Source organism: Lepidochelys olivacea, assembly GCF_965140295.1.
Source record: "Lepidochelys olivacea isolate rLepOli2 genome assembly, chromosome: 3".
Lineage (NCBI taxonomy): Eukaryota > Metazoa > Chordata > Testudines > Cheloniidae > Lepidochelys > Lepidochelys olivacea.
Window position 1 is genome coordinate 159,949,130 of NC_140413.1, and position 13,230 is coordinate 159,962,359.

A 13,230-nucleotide genomic window follows, 5' to 3' on the forward strand; every position below is an offset into this window, starting at 1 on the left:
AAAGTTTTTCCTAATATCCAACCTAAACCTCCCCCACTGCAACTTGAGACCATTACTCCTTGTTCTGTCATCTGCTACCACTGAGAACAGTCTAGAACAATCCTCTTTGGAACCCCCTTTCAGGTAGTTGAAAGCAGCTATCAAATTCCCCTTCATTCTTCTCTTCCGCAGACTAAACAATCCCAGTTCCCTCAGCCTCTCCTCATAAGTCATGTGTTCCAGTCCCCTAATCATTTTTGTTGCCCTCCGCTGGACATTTTCCAATTTTTCCACATCCTTCTTGTAGTATGGGGCCCAAAACTGGACACGGTACTCCAGATGAGGCCTCACCAATGTTGAATAGAGGGGAACGATCACATCCCTCGATCTGCTTGCTATGCCCCTACTTATACATCCCAAAATGCCATTGGCCTTCTTGGCAACAAGGGCACACTGCTGACTCATATCCAGCTTCTCATCCACTGTAACCCGTAGGTCCTTTTCCGCAGAACTGCTGCCAAGCCATTCGGTCCCTAGTCTATAGCGGTGTATGGGATTCTTCCATCCTAAGTGCAGGACTCTGCACTTGTCCTTGTTGAACCTCATCAGATTTCTTTTGTCCCAATCCTCTAATTTGTCTAGGGCCCTCTGTATCCTATCTCTACACTCCAGCGTATCTACCTCTCCTCCCAGTTTAGTGTCATCTGCAAACTTGCTGAGGGTGCAATCCACACCATCCTCCAGATCATTTATGAAGATATTGAACAAAACCGGCCCCAGGACTGACCCTTGGGGCACTCCACTTGATACCGGCTGCCAACTAGATATGGAGCCATTGATCACTACCCGTTGAGCCTGACAATCTAACCAACTTTCTATCTACTTTATAGTCCATTCATCCAGCCCATACTTCTTTAACTTGCTTGCAAGAATACTATGGGAGACAGTGTCAAAAGCTTTGCTAAAGTCAAGGAACAACACGTCCACTGCCTTCCCCTCATCCACATAGCCAGTTATCTCGTCATAGAAGGCAATTAGATTAGTCAGGCATGACTTGCCGTTGGTGAATTCATGCTGACTGTTCCTGATCATTTTCCTCTCCTCTAAGTGCTTCAGAATTGATTCCTTGAGGACCTGCTCCATGATTTTTCCAGGGACTGAGGTGAGGCTGACTGGCCTGTAGTTCCCAGGATCCTCCTCCTTCCCTTTTTAAAGGATGGGCGCTACATTAGCCTTTTTCCAGTCGTCCGGGACTTCCCCGGATCGCCATGAGTTTTCAAAGACAATGGCCAATGGCTCTGCAATCACATCTGCCAATTCCTTCAGCACTCTCGGATGCAGCGCATCCGGCCCCATGGACTTGTGCTCATCCAGATTTTCTAAATAGTCCTGAACCACTTCTTTCTCCACAGAGGGCTGGTCATCTCCTCCCCATGCTGTGCTGCCCAGTGCAGTAGTCTGGGAGCTGACCTTGTTCGTGAAGACAGAGGCAAAAAAAAGCACTGAGTACATTAGCTTTTTCCACATCCTTTGTCACTAGGTTGCCTCCATCATTCAGTAAGGGGCCCACACTTTCCTTGACTTTCTTCTTGTTGCTAACATACCTGAAGAAACCCTTCTTGTTACTCTTAACATCTCTTGCTAGCTGCAACTCCAGGTGTGATTTGGCCTTCCTGATTTCACTCCTGCATCCCCGAGCAATATTTTTATACTCTTCCCTGGTCATTTGTCCAATCTTCCACTTCTTTTTTGTGTTCAAGATCAGCAAGGATTTCACTGTTAAGCCAAGTTGGTCGCCTGCCATATTTACTATTCTTTCTACACATCGGGATGGTTTGTCCCTGTAACCTCAATAAAGATTCTTTAAAATACACCCAGCTCTCCTGGACTCCTTTCCCCCTCATGTTATTCTCCCAGGGGATCCTGCCCATCAGTTCCCTGAGGGAGTCAAAGTCTGCTTTTCTGAAGTCCAGGATCCATATTCTGCTGCTCTCCTTTCTTCCCTGTGTCAGGATCCTGAACTCGACCATCTCATGGTCACTGCCTCCCAGGTTCCCATCCACTTTTACTTCCCCTACTAATTCTTCCCGGTTTGTGAACAGCAGGTCAAGAAGAGCTCTGCCCCTAGTTGGTTCCTCCAGCACTTGCACCAGGAAATTGTCCCCTACGCTTTCCAAAAACTTCTTGGATTGTCTGTGCACCGCTGTATTGCTCTCCCAGCAGATATCAGGGTGACTGAAGTCTCCCATGAGAACCAGGGCCTGCGATCTAGTAACTTCCGAGAGTTACTGGAAGAAAGCCTCGTCCACTTCATCCCCCTGGTCCGGTGGTCTATAGCAGACTCCCACCACGACATCACCCTTGTTGCTCACACTTCTAAACTTACTCCAGAGATACTCGGGTTTTTCTGCAGTTTCATATTTGAGCTCTGAGCAATCTGAAGTACTGTGGACACAATTCGACGGTATTGGCCTCCGGGAGCTATCCCAGAATACTCCATTGTGACCGCTCTGGACAGCACTTTCAACTCAGATGCACTAGCTAGGTATACAGGAAAAGCCCCGGGAACTTTTGAATTTCATTTCCTGTTTGGCCAGTGTGGCGAGCTCATCAGCACAGCTGACCATGAAGTCCCAGGATTGCAGAAGAGCTCCAGCATGGACTGAATGGGAGGTACTGGATCTGATCACTGTATAGGGAGATGAATCTGTGCTAACAGAACTCCGTTCCAAAAGACTAAGTGCCAAAATATTTGCAAAAATCTCCAAAGGCATGATGGACAGAGGCTACAACAGGAACCCGCAGCAGCGCCACGTGAAAATTAAGGAGCTCAGGCAAGCCTACCAAAAAACCAAAGAGGCAAACGGCTGCTCCAGGTCAGAGCCCCAGACATGTCGCTTCTATGATGAGCTGCATACAATTCTGGGGGAGGGGGAGCCCTACCACTACCCCACGCCTGTCCGTGGACACCTGCAAGGGGGGAGTCTCATGCAACAGGGATGAGGATTTTGGGGATGAGGAGGAGGAGGATAGCGCACAGCAGGCAAGCGGAGAAACTGTTCTCCCCGACAGCCAGGAACTGTTTATCAGCCTAGAACCAATATCCTCCCAACTCTCCCAAGGCGGGCTCCCAGACCACGAAGCTGCAGAAGGCACCTCTGATGAATGTACCTTTGTAAATATAATACATGGTTTAAAAGCGTGTTTAATGATTAATTTTCCCTGAAGATTTGGGATGCATTTGCGGCCAGTACAGCTACTAGAAAAGTCTCTTAACGTGTCTGGGGATGGAGCGGAAATCCTCCAGGGACATCTCCATGAAGGTCTCCTGGAGGCACTCCCAAAGCCTTTGCAAAAGGTTTCTGGGGAGGGCAGCCTTATTCCATCCTCCACGGTAGAACACTTTACCACACCAGGCCAGGAGCACATAGTCTGGAATCCTTGCATAACAAAGCATGGCAGCGTATGGTCCTGGTGTCTTCTGCATTCAAGCAAGATCCTTTCTTTACCTCTCTGTTATCTTCAGGAGAATGATCATCCCAGAGAATTCGGTGGGGGGGAAGGGTTAGTTGGGTTTCTGTTGCACGTTAACCTGAAAACCGCAGCCCCTCCTTTTAGATGGCCAACCCAATGGGTGCTTGGTATGGGAAAGGAGGGTGCTGCTGTTTGAAACCATTCCCACATGGTATGAAGGTTGAAGAAGTCATAGAATCATAGAATATCAGGGTTGGAAGGGACCCCAGAAGGTCATCTAGTCCAACCCCCTGCTCAAAGCAGGACCAATTCCCAGTTAAATCATCCCAGCCAGGGCTTTGTCAAGCCTGACCTTAAAAACCTCTAAGGAAGGAGATTCTACCACCTCCCTAGGTAACGCATTCCAGTGTTTCACCACCCTCTTAGTGAAAAAGTTTTTCCTAATATCCAATCTAAACCTCCCCCACTGCAACTTGAGACCATTACTCCTCGTTCTGTCATCTGCTACCATTGAGAACAGTCTAGAGCCATCCTCTTTGGAACCCCCTTTCAGGTAGTTGAAAGCAGCTATCAAATCCCCCCTCATTCTTCTCTTCTGCAGGCTAAACAATCCCAGCTCCCTCAGCCTCTCCTCATAACTCATGTGTTCCAGTCCCCTAATCATTTTTGTTGCCCTTCGCTGGACTCTCTCCAATTTATCCACATCCTTCTTGAAGTGTGGGGCCCAAAACTGGACACAGTACTCCAGATGAGGCCTCACCAATGTCGAATAGAGGGGAACGATCACGTCCCTCGATCTGCTCGCTATGCCCCTACTTATACATCCCAAAATGCCATTGGCCTTCTTGGCAACAAGGGCACACTGCTGACTCATATCCAGCTTCTCGTCCACTGTCACCCCTAGGTCCTTTTCTGCAGAACTGCTGCCTAGCCATTCGGCCCCTAGTCTGTAGCTGTGCATTGGGTTCTTCCGTCCTAAGTGCAGGACCCTGCACTTATCCTTATTGAACCTCATCAGATTCCTTTTGGCCCAATCTTCCAATTGGTCTAGGTCCTTCTGTATCCTATCCCTCCCCTCCAGCGTATCTACCACTCCTCCCAGTTTAGTATCATCTGCAAATTTGCTGAGAGTGCAATCCACACCATCCTCCAGATCATTTATGAAGATATTGAATAAAACCGGCCCCAGGACCGACCCTTGGGGCACTCCACTTGATACCGGCTGCCAACTAGACATGGAGCCATTGATCACTACCCGTTGAGCCCGACAATTTAGCCAGCTTTCTACCCACCTTATAGTGCATTCATCCAGCCCATACTTCCTTAACTTGCTGACAAGAATACTATGGGAGACCGTGTCAAAAGCTTTGCTAAAGTCAAGAAACAATACATCCACTGCTTTCCCTTCATCCACAGAACCAGTAATCTCATCATAAAAGGCGATTAGATTAGTCAGGCATGACCTTCCCTTGGTGAATCCATGCTGGCTGTTCCTGATCACTTTCCTCTCATGCAAGTGCTTCAGGATTGATTCTTTGAGGACCTGCTCCATGATTTTTCCAGGGACTGAGGTGAGGCTGACTGGCCTGTAGTTCCCAGGATCTTCCTTCTTCCCTTTTTTAAAGATTGGCACTACATTAGCCTTTTTCCAGTCATCCGGGACTTCCCCGGTTCGCCACGAGTTTTCAAAGATAATGGCCAATGGCTCTGCAATCACAGCCGCCAATTCCTTCAGCACTCTCGGATGCAACTCGTCCGGCCCCATGGACTTGTGCACGTCCAGCTTTTCTAAATAGTCCCTAACCGCCTCTATCTCCACAGAGGGCTGGCCATCTCTTCCGCATTTTGTGATGCCCAGCGCAGCAGTCTGGGAGCTGACCTTCTTAGTGAAAACAGAGGCAAAAAAAGCATTGAGTACATTAGCTTTTTCCACATCCTCTGTCACTAGGTTGCCTCCCTCATTCAGTAAGGGGCCCACACATTCCTTGGCTTTCTTCTTGTTGCCAACATACCTGAAGAAACCCTTCTTGTTACTCTTGACATCTCTGGCTAGCTGCAGCTCCAGGTGCGATTTGGCCCTCCTGATTTCATTCCTACATGCCCGAGCAATATTTTTATACTCTTCCCTGGTCATATGTCCAACCTTCCACTTCTTGTAAGCTTCTTTTTTATGTTTAAGATCCGCTAGGATTTCACCATTAAGCCAAGTTGGTCGCCTGCCATATTTACTATTCTTTCGACTCATCGGGATGGTTTGTCCCTGTAACCTCAACAGGGATTCCTTGAAATACAGCCAGCTCTCCTGGACTCCTTTCCCCTTCAAGTTAGTCCCCCAGGGGATCCTGGCCATCCGTTCCCTGAGGGAGTCGAAGTCTGCTTTCCTGAAGTCCAGGGTCCGTATCCTGCTGCTTACCTTTCTTCCCTGCGTCAGGATCCTGAACTCAACCAACTCATGGTCACTGCCTCCCAGATTCCCATCCACTTTTGCTTCCCCCACTAATTCTACCCGGTTTGTGAGCAGCAGGTCAAGAAAAGCACCCCCCCTAGTTGGCTCCTCTAGCACTTGCGCCAGGAAATTGTCCCCTACGCTTTCCAAAAACTTCCTGGATTGTCTATGCACCGCTGTATTGCTCTCCCAGCAGATATCAGGAAAATTAAAGTCACCCATGAGAATCAGGGCATGCGATCTAGTAGCTTCCGTGAGCTGCCGGAAGAAAGCCTCATCCACCTCATCCCCCTGGTCCGGTGGTCTATAGCAGACTCCCACCACTACATCACTCTTGTTGCACACACTTCTAAACTTAATCCAGAGACACTCAGGTTTTTCTGCAGTTTCGTACCGGAGCTCTGAGCAGTCATACTGCTCCCTTACATACAGTGCTACTCCCCCACCTTTTCTGCCCTGCCTGTCCTTCCTGAACAGTTTATAACCATCCATGACAGTCGAAAGACTGTGGCTTACTATGGCTGCCTGCAAGCCGAATTATGTTGCCCAGCCCTGCGTGTGTGATCTCTCACATAAAACCGACAGGCCCTCAATATAAGAAGCAAAATGTGACCTTGTACCGAAAGCTCCTTACTATTGTCCAGGCTGCCTGTGTATAGCTTCATGGGTCATGGCATTAAGGGGTAGGCTGGGTCTCCAAGGATAACAATAGGCATTGTAACATCCTCAACAGTTATTTTCTGGTCTGGGAAGTAAGCCCCTTCTTGCAGCTGTTCAAACAGACCATAGTTCCTGAAGATGCGAGCATCATGTAAGTTTTCCGGCCATCCCACATTGATGTCAGTGAAACATCCCTTGTGATCCACCAGTGCTTGCAGCACCATTGAAAAGTACCCATTGCGGTTTATGTACTGGCTGCCAAGGTGGTCCGGTCCCAAGGTAGGGATATGAGTTCTGTATATTGCCCCACCACAGTTAGGGAATCCCATTGCAACAAAGCCATCCACTATGACCTGCACATTTCCAAGAGTCACTACCCTTGATATCAGCAGCTCAGTGATCGTGTTAGCTACTTGGATCACAGCAGCCCCCACAGTAGATTTGCCCACTCCAAATTGATTCCCAACTGACAGGTAGCTGTCTGGCGTTGCAAGCTTCCACAGGGCTATTGCCACTCGCTTCTCAACTGTGAGGGCTGTTCTCATCTTGGTATTCTTGCGCTTCAGGGCAGGGGAAAGCAAGTCACAAAGTTCCATGAAAGTGCCCTTACACATGCGTAAGTTTCGCAGCCACTGGGAATCATCCCAGACCTGCAACACTATGCGGTCCCACCAGTCTATGCTTGTTTCCCGGGCCCAGTTTCGGCATTCCACGGCATGAGCCTGCCTCATTGCCACCAGGATGTCCAAACAGCTGGGGCTCGTGCTTTGAGAGAAGTCTGTGTCCATGTCCTCATCACTCTCATCACTGTGCTGCCGTCGCCTCCTCGCCTGCTTGTGCAGAACCAGAACCTGCAAATACTGCACGATAATGTGCGAGATGTTTACAATGCTCATAACTGCCACGATGATCTGAGCGGGCTCCATGCTTGCCATGGTATGGCATCTGAAGGAGAGCAGAGTTGCAGCGGAAGCGGTGGCTGACGACGGATGCCATGAGAATAGATATTTCTAGAGAACGACGAGAGGACCTGCAAGGTGGATTCAGGAGAGCAGAGTTGCAGCGGAAGCGGTGGAGGAAGACGGTTAGCACATCGCACATTTCCCGAGGAAGAACACACGTACCCAGGAGCCCATGACAGACAACATGGAGAAATTCGCTATTGAGACAATAGCAGCAGAGCAGAGTTGCAGCAGAAGCAGTGTATGACAACGGTTAGCCATCCTAGCACCCAGGACACAACAGTGGCGATGTCGGTGAGCTGAGGGGGCTGCACGCTTGCCGTAGTATGGCGTCTGCGCGGGAAAGAGGGGCAAAATGATTGTCTGCCACTGCTTTCACGGAGGGAGGGGCGACTGACGACATGTACCCAAAACCACCCGTGACAATGTTTTTGCCCCATCAGGCACTGGGAGCTTAACCCAGAATTCCAATGGGCGGCAGAGACTGCGGGAACTGTGGGATAGCTACCCACAGTGCACAGCTCCATAAGTCAATGCTAGCCACAGTAGTGAGGATGCACGCCACCAACTTAATGCACTTAGTGTTTATATACGCAATCAACTGTATAAAAACGATTTCTAAAAATCAACGTCTATAATATCGACCTAATTTTGTAGTGTAGACATACCCTAAGAGAGTAGATGATTGTTACTTGTCCGTGAGAATGTGAAGATCATCCATCAGCGTCATTTCAGTTCCATATCCTGGACCGGTATCTGATTAGGAAAGATTAAGGTCATGGCCAGTGGAGAGGTGCACCTTTGGGACAGCTATTTGCTATCTTTCATATTAGCTTCCTCAAAAAGGGAGTACTACAACAAGTAGTAGGTGGCAAGGTCGACTGCATCTAGCGATGGCCTCTTAAGGATTTGGTGGAAAACAGAATTCTTCATGGTGAGTCCTGATTATAGGCATCTTGTACCAATACTGTATAACAGTTTGAAAAATAAATCTAGCTCTCCCCACCATCCCCCATTAGAAAAAGGTAAGAAAAATAAATCTAAGACTGCTTTGAGGGATAAAAGGTTAGGAGAAATGCAAATTAAAACACTGAAAGTTTGTAGGAACTTGTAGAGCTACATTCAGATACCCAACTGAGAATATTCAGTTCTAATAATTAATAAAGAAATAAATTGTGCAAAACTCAAAGCTTACGTACAGTGAGCCTGATGTCACTTACACCACTTTTATACCATTGTAACTCCACAACTTTAAATGCAGTTAACTCTTGAGCTACACGTCTGTAGGATCAGAAAGAGGAAAGGAGGGCATCTCTCCATGAGTTGCAACCATGCCCTTCCCTCAAGCAGAAACACCAGCACTCCATGTTGGATGGTGTCATAAAGGGATCTCTCCCTGGGGAATCCCAGATGAGACAAATCTCCTGAAAGACCAAAATGGTCAACTCCCACTCACGGTCTTGACAGAAATGCCTGCTCAGGAGGTCTATGGTGTTTTGGAGTCCCAGCAGACATTGAGATGGCTATGTGGTTGGATATGCACAAATTCCATAGCTTTATTGACTCTGCACATAACGACTGAGATCTTGCTCCTTGGCAATTTATATAATACATGGGCTCTCTGCTGTTCATCATTACTCTGACTAAATGACTCTAATGGATAGGAAGTGACTACAAGCATACTGAACTGCTCTAAGTTCAAGAGAGTTGATGTGGAGTGACAATTCCTGGGGAGTCTGTTTGCCTTGAACTGTAAAGTCCTGGAGATAGGCACCCCAACCCACTAGGGAGACAACTGTGGTGGTGATCTTTGTGGGGGGCAGACACAAAATGGAACTCCCACATAAACCTTTCACCAGATGATGATGATGATGAAGAAGAGGACTTCTTCTGTAAAGTATAGCTACATATTTGGACAATCGATTTGTTAAACAGTCCTGAATCAAGACTGCAGTCTTGCATGGTGTGTTACAAACAAACAGGCTGTCATGTGACCCAAAAGTTGAAGGCAAACAACTTGCTCTGGTTTGAGAGCTCCTGTGTAATGTTAAAATGAGGCTGGACATAGTGGCAAACTTAACTGCGGCCCAGATGATCTGGCAGTTGCAGTCTAGAGTGGCTCAGATGAAGTCTATAAATTGTACAGGTGTCACAGCAGACTTTTCTGTATTGAAAGGGTCCACAAAACCTAAGAGGATTAGGGTCCTGTTGGTTGCTGATGATACCTGGAGGAAATAATGACACCTGAAGAGCCAGTTGTCCACACAAGGAAAAGCAATTATTCCCATCTGACGAAGATGGGCCATGATGACATAGAAGATATTTGTGAAGACTTCCAGGGCAGTCAAACAACCAAAGGGGAAAACACAGTATTGGTAATGGTCCTTGCCAACAATGAACCATAGGAAGCACCTGTGAGACTGGTGCATAGCTATATGAAAATATGCATCCTGGAGGTCAAGGGTGATGAACTGGTCCCCTGGTTCTACAGATGAATCATCACTACTAGGATTACCATCCTGAATCACAGATAAATCACAGATAACGTTCAGAGTCCTGAGATCCAGGATTGGTCTTCATCCCCTTTTTTCTTAGGGATCAGAAATGTCTGGAGTAACATACTTTCCCGATGAAGCAGAGGGAACAGGTTCAATCACTCCCAAAATTGGAGAAATTATACCTCCAGCCTTAGGAGACCCTTGTGAGAAAGTTCCCTGAATAGGGAAAGTGGGGGGGAACAAGGGAGAAGGGGGATAAGACTGAATTAGATGAATAGCCCACTGAAATCACTTCAGACTGATGGATCTTGGAAGTGAGTAGCTCCCAGGAAGGTAGGAAATGGGAGAGGAAGACTCCATAGGGTGGATGGAGGGTGGTTTGGTGCATGCAGCGCAAGATCCAGTATAAGGGGTGATTCATGACCCTCAACCAACAAATCAAAATAGTGTCTGAGAGCTCACTAAAATGACAGTCCCTTTTTGTGGAGTCTGGACCTCTTCAGGAGGTTTGACACTAGACTGGGTAAGACCATTATGCTGTCTACTGCTTTCCATATTTTCTCTTTGTTGTAGGAGTGTATGAGACAAGAATCATAGAATCATAGAATATCAGGGTTGGAAGGGACCCCAGAAGGTCATCTAGTCCAACCCCCTGCTCAAAGCAGGACCAATTCCCAGTTAAATCATCCCAGCCAGGGCTTTGTCAAGCCTGACCTTAAAAACCTCTAAGGAAGGAGATTCTACCACCTCCCTAGGTAACGCATTCCAGTGTTTCACCACCCTCTTAGTGAAAAAGTTTTTCCTAATATCCAATCTAAACCTCCCCCACTGCAACTTGAAGAGATCGGAGAGCTGCCACAGAGTTCCCATAAAACACAAGACTACATCTGCCACATCAAGAAAAGTTTACAGGGAACATCTGGCAATCATCTGGCCTTCAGTAATGAGAGTCTGAAACTATTCCTTTTGGTCCTGAGGCAAATCATGAGCAGTTGAAGAATAGCTTTTGCAACTGAGACGGTCCAGGCACTTAAGTTCTTTGTTGGAGGGGGTTGATCTGGACCAATACCACCTATTCCTTTCATTAACAGCATCAACTACCAAAGAGTTAGGGGTGGAATGGGAGAAAAATACTCCGAATCCATGGCCAATACATAGTACTTTTTGTCAGCATATGGGCGGAATGGTTGCCTGTTTCTCCCAAATCATACAGGCTCGTGATAGTAAGCAAAGCATCACTGACAGGCAAGGCAATCTTGCTCTTGAGAGGAGATATGCAAAATATTCACCAGGGAGCACTGTACTTTTATTTTCTCCAAGCAGTTCCACAAGGCCTCTATGATTCTTTTCCTAAACTTTTGTAAGGCCTTGAAGTCACCCATGGAGAATGGGGGTGGGGGCATAACCGTCTCGTCTGGTGAGGAAGAGGATTTGTTAGATGAAGGTGTCTCTTCCTGGGAAGAGAATCCTGAGGTGCCAGTGGCTGTTGATCTTGGTAGGTCCTCTTGCATGAGGGCACCTTATAGAATTGGCCACCACAAGGAGCACAAGGGGTCCAAAAAGAAAAATGCTGTGGGGGCATAAGGAAAAGGAGTGGGTCCCCAAAAATGTTCTTGCTAAGGTTGACAAGTCAGTCATCGACTGGTTTTTGTGGTCTCGTCCTTGGGATATACTTCAAAGGCGGAAGGTTGAATGGGAAGGTGGTGGAAAGCTCGATGGAAATGTCTGAGGCAATATCATCTCCTATCTCCAGTGGAGGAGCTATAGGTGTCAGTACCAGGGGTGGAGGCAGAAGGGAGGTGATGGCAGATCCTTCCCTCCCTGTATATTCTTGTACCAGAGTATGAGAATGTGTAGGGCACAGGCACAGACCAGCAGGCATTGCTGACAAGAATCTCTGATTGAAAGCGCATGGACATGCGCACATCTGAAGTGGAGCACGCATAGGGACAGTGACTCAATCTATTAGGTCATTCAGTCTATCTTTCCAAACTACAAGTTTCTAGTACTTGTGCTAAAGGAGACCTTTCAAGCTACTGGAAAATAACTTAGGTTTCCCATCAAGTTCAGTACCACAGAAATAGACTGCACAGATTATTGCAGTGCTCTTTTTCTAATAGGCCTTTGTCAAGGTTCCTTCCCCACTCTGAACTCTAGGGTACAGATGTGGGGACCTGCATGAAAACCTCCTAAGCTTACTTTTACCAGCTTAGGTTAAAACTTCCCCAAGGTACAAACTATTTTACTCTTAGACTTCCACTGCCACCACCAAACTTTATCTGGGTTCCTGAGAAAACGTAGTTTGGACACGTCTTTCCCCCCAAAATCCTCCCAATCCTTGCACCCCACTTCCTGGGGAAGGTTTGGTAAAAATCCTCACCAATTTGCATAGGTGACCACAGACCCAAACCCTTGGATCTTAGAACAATGAAAAAGCATTCAGTTTTCTTACAAGAAGACTTTTAATAGAAGTAAAAAAGAATCATCTCTGTAAAATCAGGACGGTAAATACCTTACAGGGTAATTAGATTCAAAACATAGAGAATCCCTCTAGGCAAAACCTTAAGTTACAAAAAAGACACACAGACAGGAATAGTCATTCTATTCAGCACAGCTCTTTTCTCAGCCATTTAAACAAATCCTAATCTAACACATACCTAGCTAGATTACTTACTAAGTTCTAAGACTTCATTCCTGTTCTGTCCTCAGCAAAAGCATCACACAGAGACACAGTCCCTTTGTTTTTCTCCCTCCTCCCAGCTTTTGAAAGTATCTTGTCTCCTCATTGGTCATTTCGGTCAGGTGCCAGCGAGGTTACCTTTAGCTTCTTAACCCTTTACAGGTGAGAGGATTTTTCCTCTGGCCAGGAGGGATTTTAAAGGGGCTTACTCTTCCCTTTATATTTATGACAGCCTTATTCAAATTGTGGTCCGTGGACAGCTGACTAGTCATACGGCAATGGCTCTCCCTCTTTATTTCCAGCTGTAAATCACTAAAAGGCAGATAAAAATACATTGAGTGAGATTTTCAAAAATGCTCACTGTTGGCTTAATTCTGCTTCCACTGAAATCAATGGGAGTTTTAACACGGACTTCAAGGGAGCAAATGTTGGCCAATGCTGATCAATTCTGAAAAATCCACCCTAAATACTTTCCCAATACTACTTTTTCATATAAGTGTAATGCGATGCCTCTCAATGGCTTGTTGACAG

General features: G+C 46.9%; 1 protein-coding gene across 1 annotated transcript in view; it reads right to left on the reverse strand.

Moving 5' to 3' along the window:
- Positions 1–13,230, reverse strand: part of DNAH14 (dynein axonemal heavy chain 14) — a 476,940-nt gene that overhangs the window by 428,594 nt on the left and 35,116 nt on the right. The gene's annotated exons all lie outside the window — the stretch shown is intronic.